The following is a 26,773-nucleotide window of genomic DNA, read 5'->3' as shown; positions in this document are numbered from 1 at the left end:
TACTCAGGGCGGGGTAGCTGAACAAACTCAGCTCTGAGTCCTTTAAGCAGAGGTATTAATTACTGACATTCTATTTAATCAGATTCTGACCATGATGTGCCACTTTTCCTTTTGGGTCTGAGGTGACACCAGCCATTTTCACAGTTTATTCCACTAGGAGGTCCTGGGAGAAAAGTGATAAAGCTAGATTGAAGAATGGTTAGTTTGATAAGAGAAATATAAAGGCAAATATATTTTTCACTCAGTTCACCCTGGTTCTAAGAGTGGGTCTATATAAAGAAATGGAACATGCTTCTGCTAATTAACATTCAGGCAGAAAACGTCATTAATTCCACTACAAACCCATGTCCCTTCTTCCACATGACAAATTGATGAGAGTATTCTTTCTTCTGTAGGTAAAATGAAGTCTGGGATATAGATTGCAGTATTAGCAGTGCCATAGTGCAGAATTTCTCTTAATTAACACATTTGACTTCAATACGTAAGAAAATATAATTGGAACATAAAGCCAATAAACTAATCAGGTTATAAACAATATGAACATAGAAACAAAAACTGTATGGTTTTTGGCATGCAGTCTTTGATTTGGGGAATGCATTCTTTTCTACTGTTATCAGGAAGGAGGAACAGAAACAGTTCATAGTCACGTGGAAGAGACAAAAGTATGCATTTATGCTCTTGTTCCCAAGGTGTGTCAAGTCCCGCAATTTTTCATAATCTAGTCCAAAGAGAACTGAACTGTCTGCACCATCAGCAAAACACTGGTACACTGTATTGATAGTATCATTTAAATCTTGAGTGAGCAAGAAGTGTCAACTAAATTGTAGATTTTGTTAAGCCCTGCATGCTTCGGAGGGTGGGAGAGAAACACAAAAACCATTCATCCACCTGGTCCATGAAGGAGAGTTTTTAGGATCTGTGAAATTCGGAGACATTTCCTCCAAAGTAGAGAAGACATTGTTGCATCTCGAAGCTCCCATCACTTAGAAGGGAGCAGTAAGCTCACCATGATTCTTTGAGCTGTGAAAGCTGCACGTTCCACACTTGCAGACCCTTCTCTGACACGTTTACCAACAGATATTGAATTAAAATATTAACTAATTGAATCCAGCATTATCTGTAAAGCATAATGCACCGTGAATTAGGGAAGATTGCCTCAGGAATAAAAAATTAGTTAAGCATTGAAAAGTCAATACAATGTAATATACTACATTTACAAAATGAAAAATACACGTGATAATCTCACTAGATGCAGAAGAAATATTGAACCAAATTTGCCATTCATTCATGTTTTTAAAAAAATATCTCAGTAAACTAGGAATAGAAGCACAATTCCTCAGATGAGTAATGGGCATTTAAGAAATTTCTACACCTAAAAACACAGTTAATAGTGAAAGAATAAATATGTACCTTTTAATATTGAAAAAAAGTGCAAAATGCCTGTTCTTACTACTTCTACATTTTACTGAAAGTCCTAGTTAGTGCAAAAAAGCAAGAAAGGCATGAATGAATGAATACATAGCATAACCACTTTAGAACAGGAAAAGTACGTTCATTTGCAAACGACATACTGGGTCCACAGAAAATCCTAACGACCTACAAAAATAAGCATTATGAGTAAATTTAGCTACGTCACCAGTTACAATATACAAAAATTATTGTATTTCTGTGTACCAACATCAACAAAAATGGAAAATTAAGTGACCATTTTCAATAGGATTGAAACATGAAATATTTAGAGATAAACTTGTCAATGTGCAAAGACCTGTTCATAAAAATCTACCACAGATTGCTGAGGAAAACTCAGGAAACCTAAATAATTGGTGTTATTTGCTGTATTTACAGATTGAAATTTAATATTATTATCATTTCTTTCTCTGAGTTGATCTATAGATTGACTACAATTGCAATAAATATCCCAGCAGGAGTTTTTTTGTTGTTGTTGTTTCTTTTTTTTTCACAGAAATCGACAAGCTTATTCTAAAGGACCTAGAGTAACCAAAATAATTAGGAAAAGAAAAACAAAGTCAGAGGACTTACACCAAATGTTGTCAAGACTTTTATAAAGCTAACGTAATCAAAATAATGTGGCGGTGTCTCAAGGATGCGTACATAGATTAATGGAACAGAATAGATAGTCCAGAAATAGACCAACGTATGTGGTCAACTAATTTATGGCAAAAAGTAAAATGTTACTTAATGAGTTTTTTAAACAAGTGGTCTCAGGCAACTGAGTATGGAAAAAATGATTTCCTACCCTTGCCTCACATCCTATACAAAAATTAAATCAAAATGACTTGTATACATAAAGCTTAACCTCAAAGATATCCAAGTTGTGGAAGAAAAGAAGAAAATAAGTCTGCACATGTTTGATGTTAGGCAAAGCTTTTTCAGAAGGGACCGGAAAAGCGTGAGTCATTACAAAAAAAGATACACTGGGTTTCATAAAATATTAAAATGTTTGTTGTTTGAAAGACAATATTAAGGAAATGAAAAGACAAGACATAGACTTGAAAAGAAAATTAATATATTTTATATGCACACATTTTCCTTATACGTGCACATATAACAAAGGACTGGTATTGAGAATAGAAAACACATTTTAGAACTCAGTGATACACACACTCAGTAAAGATAAGGGCAAAAAGCTTGAGCAGGCATTTCACAAAATAAGATGCTTATGTGGCCAATAGGCACATTAAAAGATGTTCAGCAACATTGATCAGTACAAAAATGCAAATTAAATCGATCAAGAATTAATAGGCAACAGCAGATCTCATTCCCCCAGGTGGAGTAACACAGACATTAACGATAAGTCATTTGAAGGATCAATCGATAAAAAGATACTCGAGTTTATCTCCAGGTTTGTGTTATTAAGAAGTGACGCATTCAACAGAGCATTGGAGGTAACTGCTAATTAGGGACCATACTTCTTTCTCTTTGAGCTATTGGAAGAGTGCAATCAGATTAGAACTAGAGCTTTCCTAATGAGATCTTTTCCCTCTTTCTCTTTGTTAGGATGCTGACTCAGATTGAAAAAGCAGAGGATGGTCACTGCCTTCCAGGTCTGAGGCTGTCTCCCAGAAGCTTCACTCCCGGCTTCACCTTGGTAGGGAAGTTTGCAGAGGTGTTTGAAAAACCTGGAAACTTGAGTGGGACATGGAACGAGATTTGTGTCCCGGTTATAAAAATAGGCAGAAAAGACAAACGTGGCGTGGGGGAATTAGCTCAAGTGGTAGAGCGCTTGCTTAGCATGCAAGAGGTAGCAGGATCGACGCCTGCATTCTCCAGCTTCTTTTAATCCCTAGGCTATACCAACGGTATCTGGTAAACACTTTCAGCGGAGTTATCGCTGTTTACTTAACTCAATGTTGTCCCCTTCTGTACATTTTTTTTAAAGGAAATGATATATAGTTTTACATGCAACAGCAAAAAAGGAAAAGATTAGTGAAAAATGAGTTTTGCCAATACAGGTTTTGGGCCTTCAGCTCGAAGTTAATTAAATGTATTTTTGTGGGAGAACCAAACTTTAGCCTTTTGGGTACAAAATACGAGAAGCAGCCTGGAAATAGCGTCCGGAGGCAAAAGCAGGAGACTTGAATGTGCCAACCTTCAGCTTTTATTCACACTGACAGCACATGGTCAGGTAGGGGATGAAAGCCTGTCTTCTGTCAGACTATCTGAGCATCGGCCAGGTATTAAGAAGAGAGGCAAGCAGGAGAGAGGTAAGGAACGAATATGAGTGAAGGTGGGAGTTAGCACATTAACTCTGGTGGTCAGATGCACTCTCACTAACAAAGGTGACACTCAATCTTTCTATCCAGGTCTCTGAAAGCTCATCCTGACAAAAAGGTGCTCAAAATAAATTGAGACCTAGGTCTTCCTTTAATTTCCAAGGTGAACCAAATTGTATATTAAAAAAAAAAAAGTATTTTTGAAATTACAACACTATCCCCCATTTAAAGAAACTACATGAGGTTCTGTATTAACAACACATAGGTTGACTTTATCTCAGCTGGCCAAAGCAGAGCTCAAAATGCTGAAGAGAGTGGTCACTGTATATGTGACTTCAGGAAGCTCTTGTAGGTCCCTGGGATGTGCCCCTCTTTCCATCCTTCTTTCTTTCCCATCACTCAGATCTCTCTCTCTGACACCATTTGACTTCTCAGCATTGCCCTTTGTTAATCATAATAGAAAAATAATGTTACTGGTTACATGTTTTTCTCTTTTATTTTCTTATTCATAAATGAACCGAAAAAATGAATGTTGTAAACAATAAAACATGTTGTTGAATTTTTGTCCCATATGAGCAGCCTCTTCCATCCTCAGGATGTGCACTCCTAATAAATTGGGACCATGAAGGAGGGACCTGAAGCTGCCCCAAACCACCTGCAGTTCCGTGAAGGCCATGCCTGCGCCTACCAGTCTGTCTGAAGGTCATGCCCCTCCACGCTCCCACAGCCACCTTTCCTTTTCAGGCAAAAACGTTTCTATGGATTTCTTAGACCCTAGCTTCTAATCCTCTGTTCAGTCTTTAGTGATCTGAAGCCAGTCTCTCCTTCGAGGCTTCTAGTTTATCTGTGTAGCCTTTCTCCATTCAGCAAATTTTCATCAGGCAAAGTCCTACTTGATGCTAGTTGTAGTCAGAGAAAAATGACTACGTTCCTGTCTTAAATGAGAATTCTTCATAGGTGGAAAACAGATTTGGAATCCACTGGGGCTCCAGACGGTGGAGCTAATGTAGCCCTCCCTGGGCTACAGGAAGAGTCCTCGTCTGTGGGCCTGGGAATTGAAGAACTAGACAGGCATAAGAAGGACAAGTGTGGTGCCCAGTGGAGCAAGAGAAAGGTGGGGGAAGGTAACAGGGAAGGGGGATGGCAAGAGAGGCACGTGAAGAGCAGACCCTGTGTAGCCTGCATGTGTTGTTCCTTTCGACTGAGAGATCCTCGAGCTCTGTGGCGATAAATTTCCATAATTTTCCGTGTAACAAACTGAAGATGATAAACTCTTTCTAGGCATTTCACCTGCATTAATATGAGTCTGTGTAGAGCATCTAACACAGGGCCTGGGCGACAGCAATTGCACAGTGTTTTACTCGTTACTGTCGTGGCAGCTTCTACATGGATCATTGGCCTCATCCACTGTGCCTGGTGCTCAAGAACTGCTTCAGGAATGAATCCACAGATTGAGACTGAATTGTCAGGCTTTCTGTTTCTCAGCTCCTCCAAGGTTCTCCATCATTTTCCGAGTCCTACAGGAGGAAAGTGCTGTTGAAGATGCCACTCATACGGAGTGGAGCTCTGGGGCTCTGGCGCTCTGGGGCTGGGAGAAGCTGCCCCGCCACTTCCGGGCTGCCCTGCCTGCAAGGAGCAGGTGGCGATCGCAGCTCTAGAGCAGGCTGGAATGGCTGTGCCCGCAAGCCAGGCAGGTCCGGGTGCCACTTCTCCATCTGGAATGTGCGCTCTACTTCGAGAGAGGAACGAGGCGAAATTGGGAAGTGGGGAGAGAGAGGTCTCCCTCGTGACCTTCTTTGGAAATCCCTGTTCTTCACACTCTAAGCTCATAGAGCTTTGCTCCTGGCGATATTTAAGAAGCTCCGCCCTCAATCGTGTCCTGCCAAAGGTTTGGCGACCCAAATTCCCGATAGGCTCCTAATAATCAGGAAAACAGGTGGGACGCGCTGGGCTCACGGCGGGGAATTAGCTCAAGTGGTAGAGCGCTCGCTTAGCATGCGAGAGGTAGCGGGATCGATGCCCGCATTCTCCAGCTTCTCGTCTGGTTTACGTCTCTTGGTCAGTAGGTTTCATTCTTTCTCTTATTGGGGAGATGATCAAAGGAACTCCCTGGAGGCCGTTCCTTACCGCTCCCCAGATCAGAGTCTTATTGCCCTGCTTACAGCCTCCCTTCTTTTCCACTCCTGCCTCAGGTTTGGCACTTTTAAGGTACTCAGGTCTCAAGGCAAATTTCCCGTCTTTAGACAAGTACAGCTCAAAGTGATGCCCACACGATCTCTCGGTTCCTACTACGTCCTCACAAATAACCTCTCCTCCGCAGGTATGTCTTTAAGTTATTGGTTTGTTTTTCTCTCCCCTAGATTGGGAGCTTCCTGAGTAACGAAACTCCGTCTGTGTAGACTGTGTTCAACTCACCTCATCCCCATGTGTAGAGTTAAGGTTCTGTAAAGTACGCTTACTGCCTGGAACGGACGAGGTGGGTAGTATGAGGAAACAGGGAACTCAAACACAAAGCAATACTTTAAACATTATCCTGCCGCATTTCCAGAATCTTAAGAATAGCGTTCACTAATGTATGTTGGGTTTTCTTTGTGCTTTCTCCATACTTCTTCTTTTTTGTTTTTTAACATTTGATTGACTTTTTTTTTTTTTTCAAATGACCAAAAGGATTTTACTATTTTCTAGTTAATTCCTGTGTTTCCTTCACCATTCTATTTTCTTTCGGCCTGCTGTTGCTTCTTGGCATGTTGCCACCACGCCCTGCTAATTTTTTGTATTTTTAGTAGAGAGGAGGTTTCAACATGTTGGTCAAGCTGGTCTCCAACTTCTGACCTCGTCATCTGCCCAAAATTTTTAAAATTAAAAGTGCCCTCACATATAAATAAATCATTTCCTCCATATACATGGGTTTTGCACTTGTACATGTCTAGAGACCCTAGGAATGGTGGTGCGGTGGTGTGGACATGGAGCCTGGAACGGCCAGCCCCGAAACCTCCTCCTGGACATCAACGGCCAGTAGTAATCATAATTTCCTTAAAATACAAGAGCCGCAGAACATTCTGGGATATCTGTGCTAATTAATCTGGCAGTTCCCACAGTGGCTTCCCCAGATGTAACGTGCTCTCTTCCATGAAATTAGTAACTACAAACTGTAATGGGAACGAGGCAATCGATTGTCTCCACACGCTTGCCCAAAGCGTTCTCTTCTCTGAAACGTTTGGTAGTTATTTGGGTCCTTGACCTTTGCGGCCTTAAAACTAAGGGACATGGCTTTTGTGAATCTGAAAGACTTGCGACAATTTTCTCATTTCCTCCAGGCCGTGCATCGCTTTGAGTTTGCTGAAGAAACAGCCCTTTCCCAGGGCCCCCTCTTGTCCTGAGGATCGTCCTCAGAATGTGGGGCTTGGGCTCAGTTTGAAGAGCGTGTGAGAGAGAGCCACGATGCACGGATTGTCCCACAATGCAGTCCTGCTCTGTGAATCCCTTCCTCTGACTGGCTTGGGTTTAGGCTCTGAGAAAGGATGGGGTGGGATTGCTTTTCAGTACTTTCTGCTGAGACATTTTTGTACATTCATTTCTATCTCCAGGAGCCTCTAAAACGAAAGAGAAAAAACTATCTCGGGTTCTGTGTGTGGCACATGAGTCGGGAGGATTTCGGAGACTTGTTCAGCTCTGGCACTACAGATGAAACACAGACTCAGGACCGGTGAGGATGGGATCCCTGGCACGCGGAGGTAACACCTCGCTAAGGACAGACCGCCCACCACTCCCCTTCTTCCTCTCTTTCTGGATTCATTTTCTATAGATTCCCCTGGGTATCTGAACCTTCCTTCGGCTGACGGGCGCTTTGTAATTTCTTCTACAAGCCCGGATCTGTTCGCAGACCTCAGCCCCAAATTCTCTCGTTCCTGCTTCTAGCTTCTCTTCTTGGTTTCTGTAGGTTCGTGTCATCCGCTTTCCTTGTTTCCCAGGTTGAACCCCCAGTTCCAAGTAGCGGAGGGGTCTTCGTGTCATAAAAGTAACTTCCGTGGGCTGGCTCCTGTAACGGGTAGTGGCAGCCCGCGGTCCCACCCGCCGTGGAGCACTGTGCATCGCGGAGAAGAACGTGACCACCGCGGCCAGGCCAGCGCGGATGCTCCCCGTCTTTGAGCACCTGCTCGAAGTTCCCTCCCCTCGTCGCTCCTGGTTTTCCCTCGTCGCCTACACACAGTCTGTTGGATGTCGGTAAAGGTATTGCCAGTCCCTGCCATGGGAACCATTTGGGGGGAAGCAGATCCGATTTATTACACCTCTAAGATGTCCAGTGATTCATTCCCTGTCATCCGCGTACCATGAAAATACAAACAGGTACAAATAAGACGGTCAATGTATTCGGCACCTGCATCCAGGCGTACAGCTCTGAGGTGATCAGCTGGGAACCGACGGTTGCCCACCTAGAGGGAAGAAAGGAGCGAAGCCGGAGAATGCGCACGCGGACCCTGCAGGCCGCCGCCTCCCAAGTGAGCGGGTTACAATTCCTATCACCTCGCCCTCCACCCCCGCTATTGGCTATTTGGGGTCTGTGGGGTTTTTTCTTCGGGGCTAGAAGCCTTGCGTTCCACCTGATTTTTCAGGACCACTGAGCGGAGGCAGCACAGGACTGCAGGCGGAGTCTCTAGACTCATCCGGAAACAGCCACTGCGCGGAGTCAGGGCGCGTGTCAAACCGGCACCCATAGACGGTTACTGTGGGAAAGCTCTGGCCCCGACACAATTCCACTTGCTTGATATTTCAGAAAAGAAGGAGTTGTGCCCCAGCTCTAAAGAGAGTGCGGGTTACAGCTGTAACCAGTACCAGGAAAGTAAGCTTTACTTGCAAAAGCTGCCCTCTCTGAGGCTCGAACTCAGGACCTTCAGATTATGAGACTGACGCGCTGCCCACTGCGCTAAGAGGGCGACGAAGAGTAGCATCTGGCCTGATTCTACAGGAATTTCCCAATTTCTTTCCCCAGACAAAATCTGCTTTCAATATCTGCTTTTTGAAAACAAAATCTGCTTTCAATGTCGGGTTTTGCCTCTTGAAAGCTGTGGATTTAGTTCTGCTGAGCCTCCGTTTCATCAGTAAGATGGGGATAATGATGTATACATTTGTGTCAAAAACATTAAATTTGACTAACTGGAATTATGCGAACAAAATCTATAATAGGGTTTTTGGAACATAGAGGTGAAGACAACGTGAGGACTCATCATAATATTGGTTGGTGATATTTTGAGGGGAATGTATCAGGTGACATAAGTGGAAATGCAAATTTAAATTAAGACGGATAAGTGTAAACTGCAGATATGTTTTGGAGCTTTTGATTCATTCAATTGCTATTTAGTGAGAGCCCTCTATTCCAACTAAGGAAACTATGGACAGTAAGCATTGCCTAATGTACCCGAGGGGACGAAGATCCAGAGCAATAGAAAATGTGGTCAGCCATTGTTCAGGACACGATGGCTTCCCAGCGTGAGGTTCTTCCGATGGGCTAAAAAGAAACCTACGTGGGCTTGCTGGAAATAATCCTGGAGAACCAGCGACCCTGGGCGAAGAAAACGGAAGTTCCAAAATAGCCCGTCTGGGGAAAGAAATTGGGAAATTCCTGTAGAATCAGGCCAGATGCTACTCTTCGTCGCCCTCTTAGCGCAGTGGGCAGCGCGTCAGTCTCATAATCTGAAGGTCCTGAGTTCGAGCCTCAGAGAGGGCAGCTTTTGCAAGTAAAGCTTACTTTCCTGGTACTGGTTACAGCTGTAACCCGCACTCTCTTTAGAGCTGGGGCACAACTCCTTCTTTTCTGAAATATCAAGCAAGTGGAATTGTGTCGGGGCCAGAGCTTTCCCACAGTAACCGTCTATGGGTGCCGGTTTGACACGCGCCCTGACTCCGCGCAGTGGCTGTTTCCGGATGAGTCTAGAGACTCCGCCTGCAGTCCTGTGCTGCCTCCGCTCAGTGGTCCTGAAAAATCAGGTGGAACGCAAGGCTTCTAGCCCCGAAGAAAAAACCCCACAGACCCCAAATAGCCAATAGCGGGGGTGGAGGGCGAGGTGATAGGAATTGTAACCCGCTCACTTGGGAGGCGGCGGCCTGCAGGGTCCGCGTGCGCATTCTCCGGCTTCGCTCCTTTCTTCCCTCTAGGTGGGCAACCGTCGGTTCCCAGCTGATCACCTCAGAGCTGTACGCCTGGATGCAGGTGCCGAATACATTGACCGTCTTATTTGTACCTGTTTGTATTTTCATGGTACGCGGATGACAGGGAATGAATCACTGGACATCTTAGAGGTGTAATAAATCGGATCTGCTTCCCCCCAAATGGTTCCCATGGCAGGGACTGGCAATACCTTTACCGACATCCAACAGACTGTGTGTAGGCGACGAGGGAAAACCAGGAGCGACGAGGGGAGGGAACTTCGAGCAGGTGCTCAAAGACGGGGAGCATCCGCGCTGGCCTGGCCGCGGTGGTCACGTTCTTCTCCGCGATGCACAGTGCTCCACGGCGGGTGGGACCGCGGGCTGCCACTACCCGTTACAGGAGCCAGCCCACGGAAGTTACTTTTATGACACGAAGACCCCTCCGCTACTTGGAACTGGGGGTTCAACCTGGGAAACAAGGAAAGCGGATGACACGAACCTACAGAAACCAAGAAGAGAAGCTAGAAGCAGGAACGAGAGAATTTGGGGCTGAGGTCTGCGAACAGATCCGGGCTTGTAGAAGAAATTACAAAGCGCCCGTCAGCCGAAGGAAGGTTCAGATACCCAGGGGAATCTATAGAAAATGAATCCAGAAAGAGAGGAAGAAGGGGAGTGGTGGGCGGTCTGTCCTTAGCGAGGTGTTACCTCCGCGTGCCAGGGATCCCATCCTCACCGGTCCTGAGTCTGTGTTTCATCTGTAGTGCCAGAGCTGAACAAGTCTCCGAAATCCTCCCGACTCATGTGCCACACACAGAACCCGAGATAGTTTTTTCTCTTTCGTTTTAGAGGCTCCTGGAGATAGAAATGAATGTACAAAAATGTCTCAGCAGAAAGTACTGAAAAGCAATCCCACCCCATCCTTTCTCAGAGCCTAAACCCAAGCCAGTCAGAGGAAGGGATTCACAGAGCAGGACTGCATTGTGGGACAATCCGTGCATCGTGGCTCTCTCTCACACGCTCTTCAAACTGAGCCCAAGCCCCACATTCTGAGGACGATCCTCAGGACAAGAGGGGGCCCTGGGAAAGGGCTGTTTCTTCAGCAAACTCAAAGCGATGCACGGCCTGGAGGAAATGAGAAAATTGTCGCAAGTCTTTCAGATTCACAAAAGCCATGTCCCTTAGTTTTAAGGCCGCAAAGGTCAAGGACCCAAATAACTACCAAACGTTTCAGAGAAGAGAACGCTTTGGGCAAGCGTGTGGAGACAATCGATTGCCTCGTTCCCATTACAGTTTGTAGTTACTAATTTCATGGAAGAGAGCACGTTACATCTGGGGAAGCCACTGTGGGAACTGCCAGATTAATTAGCACAGATATCCCAGAATGTTCTGCGGCTCTTGTATTTTAAGGAAATTATGATTACTACTGGCCGTTGATGTCCAGGAGGAGGTTTCGGGGCTGGCCGTTCCAGGCTCCATGTCCACACCACCGCACCACCATTCCTAGGGTCTCTAGACATGTACAAGTGCAAAACCCATGTATATGGAGGAAATGATTTATTTATATGTGAGGGCACTTTTAATTTTAAAAATTTTGGGCAGATGACGAGGTCAGAAGTTGGAGACCAGCTTGACCAACATGTTGAAACCTCCTCTCTACTAAAAATACAAAAAATTAGCAGGGCGTGGTGGCAACATGCCAAGAAGCAACAGCAGGCCGAAAGAAAATAGAATGGTGAAGGAAACACAGGAATTAACTAGAAAATAGTAAAATCCTTTTGGTCATTTGAAAAAAAAAAAAAAAGTCAATCAAATGTTAAAAAACAAAAAAGAAGAAGTATGGAGAAAGCACAAAGAAAACCCAACATACATTAGTGAACGCTATTCTTAAGATTCTGGAAATGCGGCAGGATAATGTTTAAAGTATTGCTTTGTGTTTGAGTTCCCTGTTTCCTCATACTACCCACCTCGTCCGTTCCAGGCAGTAAGCGTACTTTACAGAACCTTAACTCTACACATGGGGATGAGGTGAGTTGAACACAGTCTACACAGACGGAGTTTCGTTACTCAGGAAGCTCCCAATCTAGGGGAGAGAAAAACAAACCAATAACTTAAAGACATACCTGCGGAGGAGAGGTTATTTGTGAGGACGTAGTAGGAACCGAGAGATCGTGTGGGCATCACTTTGAGCTGTACTTGTCTAAAGACGGGAAATTTGCCTTGAGACCTGAGTACCTTAAAAGTGCCAAACCTGAGGCAGGAGTGGAAAAGAAGGGAGGCTGTAAGCAGGGCAATAAGACTCTGATCTGGGGAGCGGTAAGGAACGGCCTCCAGGGAGTTCCTTTGATCATCTCCCCAATAAGAGAAAGAATGAAACCTACTGACCAAGAGACGTAAACCAGACGAGAAGCTGGAGAATGCGGGCATCGATCCCGCTACCTCTCGCATGCTAAGCGAGCGCTCTACCACTTGAGCTAATTCCCCGCCGTGAGCCCAGCGCGTCCCACCTGTTTTCCTGATTATTAGGAGCCTATCGGGAATTTGGGTCGCCAAACCTTTGGCAGGACACGATTGAGGGCGGAGCTTCTTAAATATCGCCAGGAGCAAAGCTCTATGAGCTTAGAGTGTGAAGAACAGGGATTTCCAAAGAAGGTCACGAGGGAGACCTCTCTCTCCCCACTTCCCAATTTCGCCTCGTTCCTCTCTCGAAGTAGAGCGCACATTCCAGATGGAGAAGTGGCACCCGGACCTGCCTGGCTTGCGGGCACAGCCATTCCAGCCTGCTCTAGAGCTGCGATCGCCACCTGCTCCTTGCAGGCAGGGCAGCCCGGAAGTGGCGGGGCAGCTTCTCCCAGCCCCAGAGCGCCAGAGCCCCAGAGCTCCACTCCGTATGAGTGGCATCTTCAACAGCACTTTCCTCCTGTAGGACTCGGAAAATGATGGAGAACCTTGGAGGAGCTGAGAAACAGAAAGCCTGACAATTCAGTCTCAATCTGTGGATTCATTCCTGAAGCAGTTCTTGAGCACCAGGCACAGTGGATGAGGCCAATGATCCATGTAGAAGCTGCCACGACAGTAACGAGTAAAACACTGTGCAATTGCTGTCGCCCAGGCCCTGTGTTAGATGCTCTACACAGACTCATATTAATGCAGGTGAAATGCCTAGAAAGAGTTTATCATCTTCAGTTTGTTACACGGAAAATTATGGAAATTTATCGCCACAGAGCTCGAGGATCTCTCAGTCGAAAGGAACAACACATGCAGGCTACACAGGGTCTGCTCTTCACGTGCCTCTCTTGCCATCCCCCTTCCCTGTTACCTTCCCCCACCTTTCTCTTGCTCCACTGGGCACCACACTTGTCCTTCTTATGCCTGTCTAGTTCTTCAATTCCCAGGCCCACAGACGAGGACTCTTCCTGTAGCCCAGGGAGGGCTACATTAGCTCCACCGTCTGGAGCCCCAGTGGATTCCAAATCTGTTTTCCACCTATGAAGAATTCTCATTTAAGACAGGAACGTAGTCATTTTTCTCTGACTACAACTAGCATCAAGTAGGACTTTGCCTGATGAAAATTTGCTGAATGGAGAAAGGCTACACAGATAAACTAGAAGCCTCGAAGGAGAGACTGGCTTCAGATCACTAAAGACTGAACAGAGGATTAGAAGCTAGGGTCTAAGAAATCCATAGAAACGTTTTTGCCTGAAAAGGAAAGGTGGCTGTGGGAGCGTGGAGGGGCATGACCTTCAGACAGACTGGTAGGCGCAGGCATGGCCTTCACGGAACTGCAGGTGGTTTGGGGCAGCTTCAGGTCCCTCCTTCATGGTCCCAATTTATTAGGAGTGCACATCCTGAGGATGGAAGAGGCTGCTCATATGGGACAAAAATTCAACAACATGTTTTATTGTTTACAACATTCATTTTTTCGGTTCATTTATGAATAAGAAAATAAAAGAGAAAAACATGTAACCAGTAACATTATTTTTCTATTATGATTAACAAAGGGCAATGCTGAGAAGTCAAATGGTGTCAGAGAGAGAGATCTGAGTGATGGGAAAGAAAGAAGGATGGAAAGAGGGGCACATCCCAGGGACCTACAAGAGCTTCCTGAAGTCACATATACAGTGACCACTCTCTTCAGCATTTTGAGCTCTGCTTTGGCCAGCTGAGATAAAGTCAACCTATGTGTTGTTAATACAGAACCTCATGTAGTTTCTTTAAATGGGGGATAGTGTTGTAATTTCAAAAATACTTTTTTTTTTTTAATATACAATTTGGTTCACCTTGGAAATTAAAGGAAGACCTAGGTCTCAATTTATTTTGAGCACCTTTTTGTCAGGATGAGCTTTCAGAGACCTGGATAGAAAGATTGAGTGTCACCTTTGTTAGTGAGAGTGCATCTGACCACCAGAGTTAATGTGCTAACTCCCACCTTCACTCATATTCGTTCCTTACCTCTCTCCTGCTTGCCTCTCTTCTTAATACCTGGCCGATGCTCAGATAGTCTGACAGAAGACAGGCTTTCATCCCCTACCTGACCATGTGCTGTCAGTGTGAATAAAAGCTGAAGGTTGGCACATTCAAGTCTCCTGCTTTTGCCTCCGGACGCTATTTCCAGGCTGCTTCTCGTATTTTGTACCCAAAAGGCTAAAGTTTGGTTCTCCCACAAAAATACATTTAATTAACTTCGAGCTGAAGGCCCAAAACCTGTATTGGCAAAACTCATTTTTCACTAATCTTTTCCTTTTTTGCTGTTGCATGTAAAACTATATATCATTTCCTTTAAAAAAAATGTACAGAAGGGGACAACATTGAGTTAAGTAAACAGCGATAACTCCGCTGAAAGTGTTTACCAGATACCGTTGGTATAGCCTAGGGATTAAAAGAAGCTGGAGAATGCAGGCGTCGATCCTGCTACCTCTTGCATGCTAAGCAAGCGCTCTACCACTTGAGCTAATTCCCCCACGCCACGTTTGTCTTTTCTGCCTATTTTTATAACCGGGACACAAATCTCGTTCCATGTCCCACTCAAGTTTCCAGGTTTTTCAAACACCTCTGCAAACTTCCCTACCAAGGTGAAGCCGGGAGTGAAGCTTCTGGGAGACAGCCTCAGACCTGGAAGGCAGTGACCATCCTCTGCTTTTTCAATCTGAGTCAGCATCCTAACAAAGAGAAAGAGGGAAAAGATCTCATTAGGAAAGCTCTAGTTCTAATCTGATTGCACTCTTCCAATAGCTCAAAGAGAAAGAAGTATGGTCCCTAATTAGCAGTTACCTCCAATGCTCTGTTGAATGCGTCACTTCTTAATAACACAAACCTGGAGATAAACTCGAGTATCTTTTTATCGATTGATCCTTCAAATGACTTATCGTTAATGTCTGTGTTACTCCACCTGGGGGAATGAGATCTGCTGTTGCCTATTAATTCTTGATCGATTTAATTTGCATTTTTGTACTGATCAATGTTGCTGAACATCTTTTAATGTGCCTATTGGCCACATAAGCATCTTATTTTGTGAAATGCCTGCTCAAGCTTTTTGCCCTTATCTTTACTGAGTGTGTGTATCACTGAGTTCTAAAATGTGTTTTCTATTCTCAATACCAGTCCTTTGTTATATGTGCACGTATAAGGAAAATGTGTGCATATAAAATATATTAATTTTCTTTTCAAGTCTATGTCTTGTCTTTTCATTTCCTTAATATTGTCTTTCAAACAACAAACATTTTAATATTTTATGAAACCCAGTGTATCTTTTTTTGTAATGACTCACGCTTTTCCGGTCCCTTCTGAAAAAGCTTTGCCTAACATCAAACATGTGCAGACTTATTTTCTTCTTTTCTTCCACAACTTGGATATCTTTGAGGTTAAGCTTTATGTATACAAGTCATTTTGATTTAATTTTTGTATAGGATGTGAGGCAAGGGTAGGAAATCATTTTTTCCATACTCAGTTGCCTGAGACCACTTGTTTAAAAAACTCATTAAGTAACATTTTACTTTTTGCCATAAATTAGTTGACCACATACGTTGGTCTATTTCTGGACTATCTATTCTGTTCCATTAATCTATGTACGCATCCTTGAGACACCGCCACATTATTTTGATTACGTTAGCTTTATAAAAGTCTTGACAACATTTGGTGTAAGTCCTCTGACTTTGTTTTTCTTTTCCTAATTATTTTGGTTACTCTAGGTCCTTTAGAATAAGCTTGTCGATTTCTGTGAAAAAAAAAGAAACAACAACAACAAAAAAACTCCTGCTGGGATATTTATTGCAATTGTAGTCAATCTATAGATCAACTCAGAGAAAGAAATGATAATAATATTAAATTTCAATCTGTAAATACAGCAAATAACACCAATTATTTAGGTTTCCTGAGTTTTCCTCAGCAATCTGTGGTAGATTTTTATGAACAGGTCTTTGCACATTGACAAGTTTATCTCTAAATATTTCATGTTTCAATCCTATTGAAAATGGTCACTTAATTTTCCATTTTTGTTGATGTTGGTACACAGAAATACAATAATTTTTGTATATTGTAACTGGTGACGTAGCTAAATTTACTCATAATGCTTATTTTTGTAGGTCGTTAGGATTTTCTGTGGACCCAGTATGTCGTTTGCAAATGAACGTACTTTTCCTGTTCTAAAGTGGTTATGCTATGTATTCATTCATTCATGCCTTTCTTGCTTTTTTGCACTAACTAGGACTTTCAGTAAAATGTAGAAGTAGTAAGAACAGGCATTTTGCACTTTTTTTCAATATTAAAAGGTACATATTTATTCTTTCACTATTAACTGTGTTTTTAGGTGTAGAAATTTCTTAAATGCCCATTACTCATCTGAGGAATTGTGCTTCTATTCCTAGTTTACTGAGATATTTTTTTAAAAACATGAATGAATGGCAAATTTGGTTCAATATTTCTTCTGCATCTAGTGAGATTATCACGTGTATTTTTCATTTTGTAAATGTAGTATATTACATTGTATTGACTTTTCAATGCTTAACTAATTTTTTATTCCTGAGGCAATCTTCCCTAATTCACGGTGCATTATGCTTTACAGATAATGCTGGATTCAATTAGTTAATATTTTAATTCAATATCTGTTGGTAAACGTGTCAGAGAAGGGTCTGCAAGTGTGGAACGTGCAGCTTTCACAGCTCAAAGAATCATGGTGAGCTTACTGCTCCCTTCTAAGTGATGGGAGCTTCGAGATGCAACAATGTCTTCTCTACTTTGGAGGAAATGTCTCCGAATTTCACAGATCCTAAAAACTCTCCTTCATGGACCAGGTGGATGAATGGTTTTTGTGTTTCTCTCCCACCCTCCGAAGCATGCAGGGCTTAACAAAATCTACAATTTAGTTGACACTTCTTGCTCACTCAAGATTTAAATGATACTATCAATACAGTGTACCAGTGTTTTGCTGATGGTGCAGACAGTTCAGTTCTCTTTGGACTAGATTATGAAAAATTGCGGGACTTGACACACCTTGGGAACAAGAGCATAAATGCATACTTTTGTCTCTTCCACGTGACTATGAACTGTTTCTGTTCCTCCTTCCTGATAACAGTAGAAAAGAATGCATTCCCCAAATCAAAGACTGCATGCCAAAAACCATACAGTTTTTGTTTCTATGTTCATATTGTTTATAACCTGATTAGTTTATTGGCTTTATGTTCCAATTATATTTTCTTACGTATTGAAGTCAAATGTGTTAATTAAGAGAAATTCTGCACTATGGCACTGCTAATACTGCAATCTATATCCCAGACTTCATTTTACCTACAGAAGAAAGAATACTCTCATCAATTTGTCATGTGGAAGAAGGGACATGGGTTTGTAGTGGAATTAATGACGTTTTCTGCCTGAATGTTAATTAGCAGAAGCATGTTCCATTTCTTTATATAGACCCACTCTTAGAACCAGGGTGAACTGAGTGAAAAATATATTTGCCTTTATATTTCTCTTATCAAACTAACCATTCTTCAATCTAGCTTTATCACTTTTCTCCCAGGACCTCCTAGTGGAATAAACTGTGAAAATGGCTGGTGTCACCTCAGACCCAAAAGGAAAAGTGGCACATCATGGTCAGAATCTGATTAAATAGAATGTCAGTAATTAATACCTCTGCTTAAAGGACTCAGAGCTGAGTTTGTTCAGCTACCCCGCCCTGAGTAAAGGCACCGTGCAGGTCTACTTAGAAGTTTTAAGTTTAACCTCTCCCTCTTACTTTCGGACCACAAATATCCTAGAGTGATTGCAGGAGTGATTGGGGGAAGAGCAGCGTACTCTGAGGAGGTCAGATGGAGACCAAGCAAGTCCTGCAGAATAGAAATAGTGTCCTATGACGAAAATGCAAATCCAACACTACTACGTCTTGAATTTCTTCTTTGTTTCCTTGATTAATTTTCTTGCTTCGCTCCAAAAATCTGAGCATAAAGTGAATTATTTTTCCACCTATTGGCTTTCACTTTACTCGTCTTTCTTCTGGTGTCTGTGTGATTATTTCTCCATTAGGGACTGGGACTGAGACCTGTTATTACCTATTACATCCCTTCGTTCCAGAATGTGGAACTAATTAGGTAAGTTCCAGACAGTTGCATCTAGTGGTTATTTTAGAGACAATTAGGTAGTTAAATTGAACACTTTTTAACTCCACATAATGATGGAGTGCAATTATCTATTTATTTATAAATACCCATAGGCAGGGACCAGAATCAACACTTAGAAGACCCACTCCCTCAAAAAAGACAACCAAGAAAACAGATGGATTCTACTACCCTGGATTAATTAAACTTGCTGAGCAAGAGCCCCACCTCTGCCGAGTCCCAGTACTGCCTAAAACAAGGGTGAGTGAGAGCAGGACTCAGACGGTTCGGGGACTGGAGTTTTTCATGGGATGGCTGAGGGGGAAAGTTAGTAAGGTCCTTCTCAGCAGGGGCTGGACAGAATTTCTAAACTAGGAGAACCCTCGGTTTCATCAGCGGCACTTAGCTGCCGGAACATGAAGGTCTGTCTAGAGTCGCTGGATCAGTTTGGCTCTGGTCTTCCGCGGATCAGCGGGTCTGAATAAGCCGGTGTGAAAACAAGTCGAGCTTGTGTGGCACGATGGTTTGTAGACTGGTCCTGTGCTGGGAGTCACAGGGCTTGTGCGACTTCTCTATTTGTTCATTTCTCAATTTGTCCTCTTTCGTCAGCAACAGGACTGCCCAGGAGATCCACTTAACGGTATAACCACTGGAACTTCGAGCTCAGAGCCCGGCCGCGGGAGGCTGGGCCATCCAGGCAGGAAAATCAAGGAGCCCGGGTCTGAGCAGGGGCGTGTGGGGCGCGGGGACAGCTCCTATCCCTGCGGTCCACCTGTTCCTCAGGCGTGGCGCCTGCCGTGCCGAAAACCGCATCTCCCGAAATCCCAGCTAGTAAAAGTCGCCCAGGTACTCTCTTGTCATTGTCCGGGATGTAAAGGGCTCAGAGTGTCTTCACGGATCACTGAAACCGCCTGTGCGAGGCCTCCAGGGTGACTGAAGGGAGCGGGGTGTTCCGTGTTCTCCCGCCCGTGCGGTCCTCTTCCCGTCCAGCCGCTCGGGTCTGTGCCCGCGAGGGTCTCAGGGGCTTCTATAGGCACAGGATGCGGGCGTGGCGGGCCAGGGTGGTTTTGAGAAACGCAAGGTTGGCGCGCGGAGGCCGGACTGCCTGTCCTCACCTCGGTCCGGCGCACAGGCCGGGGGTGGAACCTGCCCGGTCCGCTGTGGGCACCTCGGTCAGTGCTCTGTGTTTAAGGCCGCAACAATCTCCCACATTTCCGGACTGTGTGTTTCTCCCTGTCCTTTCGCTCCCCTTTTCGGGCGCTGGTTTTTCCACCAGACACAAGGTGTGTGTTTCCTGGATTATCCCGCAGCCTTCTGTCCTTTCCGCCTCCACTCAAGGCTGCGTCCACAACTGAGCTCTCAGGAGGAGGAAGAGGAGGAGGAGGCGGGGGAGGGGGAGGGGGAGAAGGGGGGAGGGGAGGGGGAGGAGGAGGGGGAGGAGGGGGAGGGGGAGGAGGAGGGGGAGGAGGGGGAGGGGAAGGAGGAGGGAGAGGGAGGAGGGAGGAGGAGGGGGAGGGGAAGGGGGAGGAGGGGGAGGGAGGGGGGGAGGGGGGAGGGGGAGGGGGAGGGGGAGGGAGGGGGGAGGGGGAGGGGGGAGGGGGGGAGGGGAGGGGAGGGGAGGGAAGGAGGGAGGGGACCGGGAGGCCTCCAGCTGCCTCAAGGAAGCGCATTTCCCGCAGTGCCAGGTGCGGAAGAGGGAGCCACACCGAGGGAAAGATTAACCAGAGTCGGTTTTTAACGGAGGCGGCAACGGACAGAATTTCAGAAGTGCGGCGGAAACACGCCAGCGCGCGAAAGATGGATTGGAGGGAAGTGAGAATCTAGTTCAAAAGCCGGGAGAAGGAACAGGACATTAGCAAAATCGTCTAGACAGAGAGGTGAACCGTCTGTAATACAGCTAGGCGGCTGGTGGAGACTTCCTTCGTTCAATTATTCGAAACATATCTATTGAGCTATTTGTTCGTCCCTGGGAACTGCGGGTGTCCCTGCGTATTCAGCCACTTTGTCGACGCTGCAGGAAGCGGCCCCATTCCCCAGGACCCAAAGCACTTCCAGAAATGAAACCCGAGGAACAGCTGTTTCTCTACCGGAGAAGTGGCCAGCCAGGCGGAGACACGCAGAGAAACGGTTGTCTTGGGGACAGAATGCAGCAACCCCGGAAGGCCCAGCGATCAGCAGAGCTCCCGGAGAATGTTTCTTAATCTAATGGTCTTGAGTCGGGCTTCAAAGTTGACTTGCTGTGCATGAAATACCAATCGACGTATACCTGCTTCATCGAGAAGGAATAAAATGCGAGCACAAAGATTGCAATGGAACGTGTTTCTCTCAAGTGTCTTTTTCAAGTAGAAATACGAGAGCGTTTTCCTGAATTTGCTAAAAATGGGGTGGGGTAGGGATCAGATACTCACTTTGGGGACAATGGGCGAACACAGTGGGAACTGTGCTAAAGTGAGCAGAGGAGCCTGGGTGGGGACTTCTATTGGCCTCGACAGCCGACGGAGAGGAACCGGCGGTAATGTTTTCGTTTTCCGTCAGTTTCTTGAAGGGTTGCTCAGAAATTACCGGAGCAACGTAGAAAGGAGTGATAGAGACAGACCTCAGTACCGGCGGCAGGTGGGGGCGTTGCACTGAAAAAGGTGGTCACCAAAAGCCCGCGTCCTGAAGCACTGAAGCGGGTGCCGTTTGGTTTCCTTCCGCAGAGTTTAATTTTAAGTGAAATTTCAGTGTTCGAAGAAATTTCCGGAGGATCGTAAAGAAGTCAGCCAAGATGGTGGGTTCTTTCCAGCTCCAAGAAGTTGAGAAAAGTTCCTTTGGTAATTGGAATAACTTGCGTCCTTGAACCTCTAATGAGCCTAGGAACGAAGCACTAGACAGTGGCCGGTTAGCTCAGTCGGTTAGAGCGTGGTGCTAATAACGCCAAGGTCGCGGGTTCGATCCCCGTACGGGCCATGTGGAGTTCTTATGCTCATTTTACCCTTACAACTGTGCGCAGTGGTATGCAAAGTCCCGAGCGAACAAAAAAGGAAATGTGTATTTGCCCGGTAATCTTGCTAGGACGTAGTGCGGTTAACCGTAATTTTGTGTTTGCGGGTTTAGTGTTTCTGCAAGAGCAGACGATGAAGAGAGCGGAGATTCCGGAAGGAAATTGAAATCCCGGAAGAACGCGAAAACACAGAAATGAGGACCTGGGCTTTTCATTCTGTTACGCTTTCCAAAGTGTACAAATCTTTCTCTGCCGTGACTAACTTCTGATATGGGCTTTCCTAACTCTGCATCTGCTTGCTTCCCGCAGACCTGTCCTTGGCTTATGCAGGGTAAGTAAAGCCTCTCAACAACTCCCATTTTGCATTTCTATTTCCTCTCTTTTAGCTTCCCACACTTAACTCTAGAGATACTGGAGGTAAGGAAATGTCCCATAGAACGCTGAGCCTTTCACCTCCTCTTTGCTTGTCTCACTGCTTAGTTAGACACAAAACCATCTTCCGGAAATTGCCCTCCCTGACACCTCTCCTAGTTTTCTGAGCTTGGGTTTCGTTGCTCCTAGCACTCACAGGGATCCAGGTACACATTTGTTTTGTGGCATTTACCATGTTGTGAACGTCTGCTGCCTGGCCCTCTTCTCCATGAGATTCTAAGCTCCTTGGGGGTAGGATGCTTATTGCTAAACACATTTAAAAGTCTGCATGAATCAATGAAGACTGAGGGATATGTGTGCAGGCATGATGGGAAGAGTGTCTTGTGCTCCAAATGGACTTCACGGGTCTGTAGAACCCAGGCTATCCCAACATAGTGCATTTTAGTCAGATGAGCAACAGGCTACACTATCTGGTGATTGATTCCATTTTGCTGAGTGTATCTCTGAGGCTCTGAGTGGCTCTATATGCCCCTAGGATGGGATAGTGGTGGAGGACAGAGCATGCCCAATAGATCCAAAGTCAGGAAAGATCTGAAATGTTTAACTTTGCTGAGGCCGACAGACAGGAATGAACCCTCTTCCTTGATGGGAATTTCTACTCCACTGGCTGATAGTAAATAAAACGGTGAGCCAGTGCACCTCAAACCCGTGTTTTCTACTACATCAATGTGATTGGTTCTGACATTTTCAAATTTCAAGTCATCAGAATGATTTAGACTAATGTTTACAAAACTATAATTTATGAAGTCCTTAGCTGTAAATAGATGCACATACACAGAAGAAAGAGAGTGATATGCCCTTTAAAATGAGTGGTATTTATGCTTGTACCTGATGATAAATACACAGGGAAGGAAAGCTACAGAACTGATTAACTCACTGGGTCTATCCTCAACATATGGACCTGATACTCCGGCTGCTTCTTCTGCAGTAACACCTGGTCTCAAAATCACGAGCAAAGTGTTACCTGACCTTGCCCAAATCAAGCACTGGCAAGAGATTTGGGAAAACCAGATTTAACTCTTGACTCTGAGGTTAGGATCCACTTACTCTGCAGAAGATGGTTGTGAAAAGAAGGTCAAGTGCTGAATGAGCTCCTTTCTATATTAGAAAAGAAGAATGGAAAACACTGTGATAAATTGAAGTCATTGTTGCGTGGATAGCAAACAGTATATGCTGTTAGGTATTTTATCCCCATCTGGGAAATTAAAAAAAAAAATCATTTAGTGAATTGCCTTACTCATTTCAGTAACACTCTCCATATATTGTGATGTCATAATACATGCTCATGATACTCCAGTAGATATTACACAATTTAGGTAAAAGAAATTGATCATAATACATGCAAATTATGCTCTCATAATACATTGTGATGTCATAGTGCATATTAATTATGATGTCATCATATATTGTGATGTCATAATACATGCTTATGATACTCCAGTAGATATTACACAAATTAGGTAAGAGAAATTGATCATTATACATGCAGATTATGCTCTCATAATATATTGTGATGTCATAATGTGTATGCATTATGACTTCATAATACATTGTGATGTCTTAGTGCATACTAATTATGATGTCATCATATATTGTGATGTCATAATACATGCTCATGATACTCCAGTATATATTACACAAATTAGGTAAGAGAAATTGAGCATAATACATGCAAATTATGTTCTCATAATATATTGTGATGTCATAATGCGTATAAATTATGACATCATAACACATTGTGATGTCATAGTGCATACTAATTATGATGTCATCATGTATGGTGATGTCATAATACATGCTCATGATACTCCAGTAGATATTACACAAATAATGTAAGAGAAATTGATCATCACACATGCAAATTATGCTCTCATAATATATTGTGATGTCATAATACGTATGCACGATGACGTCATAATGCATTGTGACGTCATGGGGCCTACTAATTATGATGTCATCATATATTGTGATGTCATAATACATGCTCATGAAACTCCAGTATATATTACATAAATTAGGTAAGAGAAATTGATCATAATACGTGCAAATAATTCTCTCATAATATATTGTGAGGTCATAGTGCATACTAATTATGATGTCATCATATATTGTGATGTCATAATACATGCTCATCATACTCCAGTCGATATTACAAAATTTAGGTAAGAGAAACTGATCATAATACATGCAAATTATGCTCTCATAATATATTGTGATGTCATAACGTGTATGCATTATGACGTCATAATGCATTGTGATGTCATAGTGCATACTAATTATGATGTCATCATATATTGTGATGACATAATACATGCTCATGATACTCCAGTATATATTACACAAATTAGGTCAGAGAAATTGATCATAATACATGCAAATTATGCTCTCATAATATATTGTGTTGTCATAATGCATTGTGATGTCATAGTGCATACTAATTATGATGTCATCATATATTGTGATGTCATAATACATGCTCATGATACTCCAGTAGATATTACACAACTTAGGTAAGAGAAATTGATTATAATATGTGCAAATTATGCTCTCATAATATATTGTGATGTCATAATACATATGCATTATGACATCATAATGCATTGTGATGTCATAGGGCCTACTAATTATGATGTCATCATATATTGTAATGTCATAATACATGCTCATGGTACTCCAGTATATATTACACAAATTAGGTAAGAGAAATTGATCATAATACGTGCAAATTATTCTCTCATAATATATTGTGATGTCATAATGCGTATGCATTATTACGTCATAATGCATTGTGATGTCATCGTGCATACTAATTATGATGTCATCATATATTGTGATGTCATAATACATGCTCATGATACTCCAGTCGATATTACAAAAATTAGGTAAGAGAAACTGATCATAATACATGCAAATTATGCTCTCATAATATATTGTGATGTCATAACGTGTATGCATTATGAACTCATAATGCATTGTGATGTCATAGTGCAAACTAATTATGATGTCATCATATATTGTGATGTCATAATACATGCTCATGATACTCCAGTATATATTACACAAATTAGGTAAGAGAAATTGATCATAATACATGCAAATTATGCTCTCATAATATATTGTGATGTCATAGTGCATACTAATTATGACGTCATCACATATTGTGATGTCATAATACATGCTCATGATACCCCAGTATATATTGCACAAATTAGGTAAGAGAAATTGATCATAATACATGCCAGTTATGCTCTCATAATGCAGTGTGATGTCATAGTGCATACTAATTATGATGTCATAATATATTGTGATGTCATAATACATACTATTAAGTCATTATAGTATATATTATAGATATTATTTTATAGAAATTTATAATACATGCAAATTATGCTCTCATAATGTATTGTAATGTCATAATGCATATATATTATGACGTCATAATATATTGTGATTCAATACTGCATACTAATTATGATGTCATAATATATTGTGATGTCATAATACATAATATTATGATATTACAGCATATATCATAGAAATTTTTAAGAGAAATTTATCATAATACATGCAAATTATGCTCTCATAATATATTGTGATGTCATAATACATACTATTAACATTATAGTATATATTAAACAAATTATATAAGAGAAATTTATCATATTACATGCAAATTATGCTCTCATAACATATTGTGATATTAAAATGCATAATCATTATGACGTCATAATACATTGTGATGCAATAGTGCATACTAATTATGATGTCATAATATATTGTGATGTCATAGTACATAGTATTATGACTTTATAGTATATATTATACAAATTATGTAAGAGAAATTTATCATAATACATGCAAATTATGCTCTCATAATATATTGTGATGTTATAATGCATATACATTATGATGTCATAATACATTGTGATGCATTAGTGCATACTAATTATGATGTCAATATATTGTGATGTCATAATACATACTATTATGATATTATAGTATATATTATACAAATTATGTAAGAGAAATTTATCAGAATACATGCAAATTAATATCTCACGATATATTGTGATGTTATAATGCATATACAGTATGACGTCATAATACATTGCGATGCAATAGTGCATACTAATTATGATGTCAAAATATATTGTGATGTCATAATACATACTATTATAGTATAGTATGTATTATGCAAATGATGTCCGAGAAATTTATGATAATACATGCAAATTACGATCTCATAATATATGTTGATGTCACAATGCCTATACATTATGATATCATAATACATTGTGATGCAATAGTGCATACTAATTATGATGTCATAACATATTGTGATGTCATAATACATACCATTATGACATAGTATATATTACGCGTTATGTAAAAGAAATTTATCGTAATATATGCAAATTATGCTCTCATAATATATTGTGATGTTATAATGCATATACATTATGATGCCATAATATATTTTGATGCAATAGTGCATACTATGTATGATGTCATAATATATTGTGATGTCATAATACATGCTATTAACATTATAGTATATATTATAGAAAATATATAAGAGAAAATTATCATACTACATGGAAATTATGCTCTCATAATGTATTGTGATGTTATAATGCATATACATTATGATGTCGTAATATATTGTGATGCAATAGTGCATACTAATTATGATGTCTTAATATATTCTGATGTCATAATACATAGTATTAACATTATAGTATATATTATGCAAATTATGTAAGAGAAATATATCATGTTACATCATAATTATGCTCACATAATATATTGTGATTTAATAATGCATAAACATTATGACATCAGAATACATTGTCATGCAATACTGCATACAAATTATGACATCATAATATATT

The 26,773-nt window shown here is 42.3% G+C and overlaps 1 long non-coding RNA gene and 7 other non-coding genes across 9 annotated transcripts; 5 read left to right on the top strand and 3 right to left on the bottom strand.

Moving 5' to 3' along the window:
* Positions 1–3,217: 3,217 nt before the first annotated feature.
* On the top strand, positions 3,218–3,290 carry TRNAA-AGC (transfer RNA alanine (anticodon AGC)). The gene has a single exon. It is a non-coding gene; the product is annotated as a tRNA-Ala (tRNA).
* Positions 3,291–5,693: 2,403 nt separating this feature from the next.
* On the top strand, positions 5,694–5,766 carry TRNAA-AGC (transfer RNA alanine (anticodon AGC)). Its single transcript has one exon. It is a non-coding gene; the product is annotated as a tRNA-Ala (tRNA).
* Positions 5,767–8,595: 2,829 nt separating this feature from the next.
* On the bottom strand, positions 8,596–8,668 carry TRNAM-CAU (transfer RNA methionine (anticodon CAU)). Its single transcript has one exon. It is a non-coding gene; the product is annotated as a tRNA-Met (tRNA).
* Positions 8,669–9,386: 718 nt separating this feature from the next.
* Positions 9,387–9,459, top strand: TRNAM-CAU (transfer RNA methionine (anticodon CAU)). Its single transcript has one exon. It is a non-coding gene; the product is annotated as a tRNA-Met (tRNA).
* Positions 9,460–12,289: 2,830 nt separating this feature from the next.
* TRNAA-AGC (transfer RNA alanine (anticodon AGC)) lies at positions 12,290–12,362 on the bottom strand. Its single transcript has one exon. It is a non-coding gene; the product is annotated as a tRNA-Ala (tRNA).
* A 2,403-nt stretch (positions 12,363–14,765) lies between these two features.
* Positions 14,766–14,838, bottom strand: TRNAA-AGC (transfer RNA alanine (anticodon AGC)). The gene has a single exon. It is a non-coding gene; the product is annotated as a tRNA-Ala (tRNA).
* Positions 14,839–18,238: 3,400 nt separating this feature from the next.
* LOC135269289 (uncharacterized) lies at positions 18,239–20,759 on the top strand. 2 transcript variants are annotated; one of them, XR_010337610.1, is made up of 4 exons: positions 18,239–18,460; positions 18,583–18,727; positions 19,076–19,312; positions 20,146–20,759. It is a non-coding gene; the product is annotated as an uncharacterized LOC135269289 (long non-coding RNA). The 2 variants fall into 2 exon arrangements; XR_010337609.1 differs by having other exon boundaries at positions 18,239–18,727.
* A 582-nt stretch (positions 20,760–21,341) lies between these two features.
* Positions 21,342–21,415, top strand: TRNAI-AAU (transfer RNA isoleucine (anticodon AAU)). The gene has a single exon. It is a non-coding gene; the product is annotated as a tRNA-Ile (tRNA).
* Positions 21,416–26,773: the final 5,358 nt, after the last annotated feature.

This window comes from Aotus nancymaae, unplaced genomic scaffold (assembly GCF_030222135.1).
Source record: "Aotus nancymaae isolate 86718 unplaced genomic scaffold, 86718_ANA_hifiasm-v0.15.2.pri h1tg000051l, whole genome shotgun sequence".
NCBI lineage: Eukaryota > Metazoa > Chordata > Mammalia > Primates > Aotidae > Aotus > Aotus nancymaae.
The sequence above is the reverse complement of the archived record's forward strand: the minus strand, read 5'-3'. Positions and strand labels throughout refer to the sequence as shown.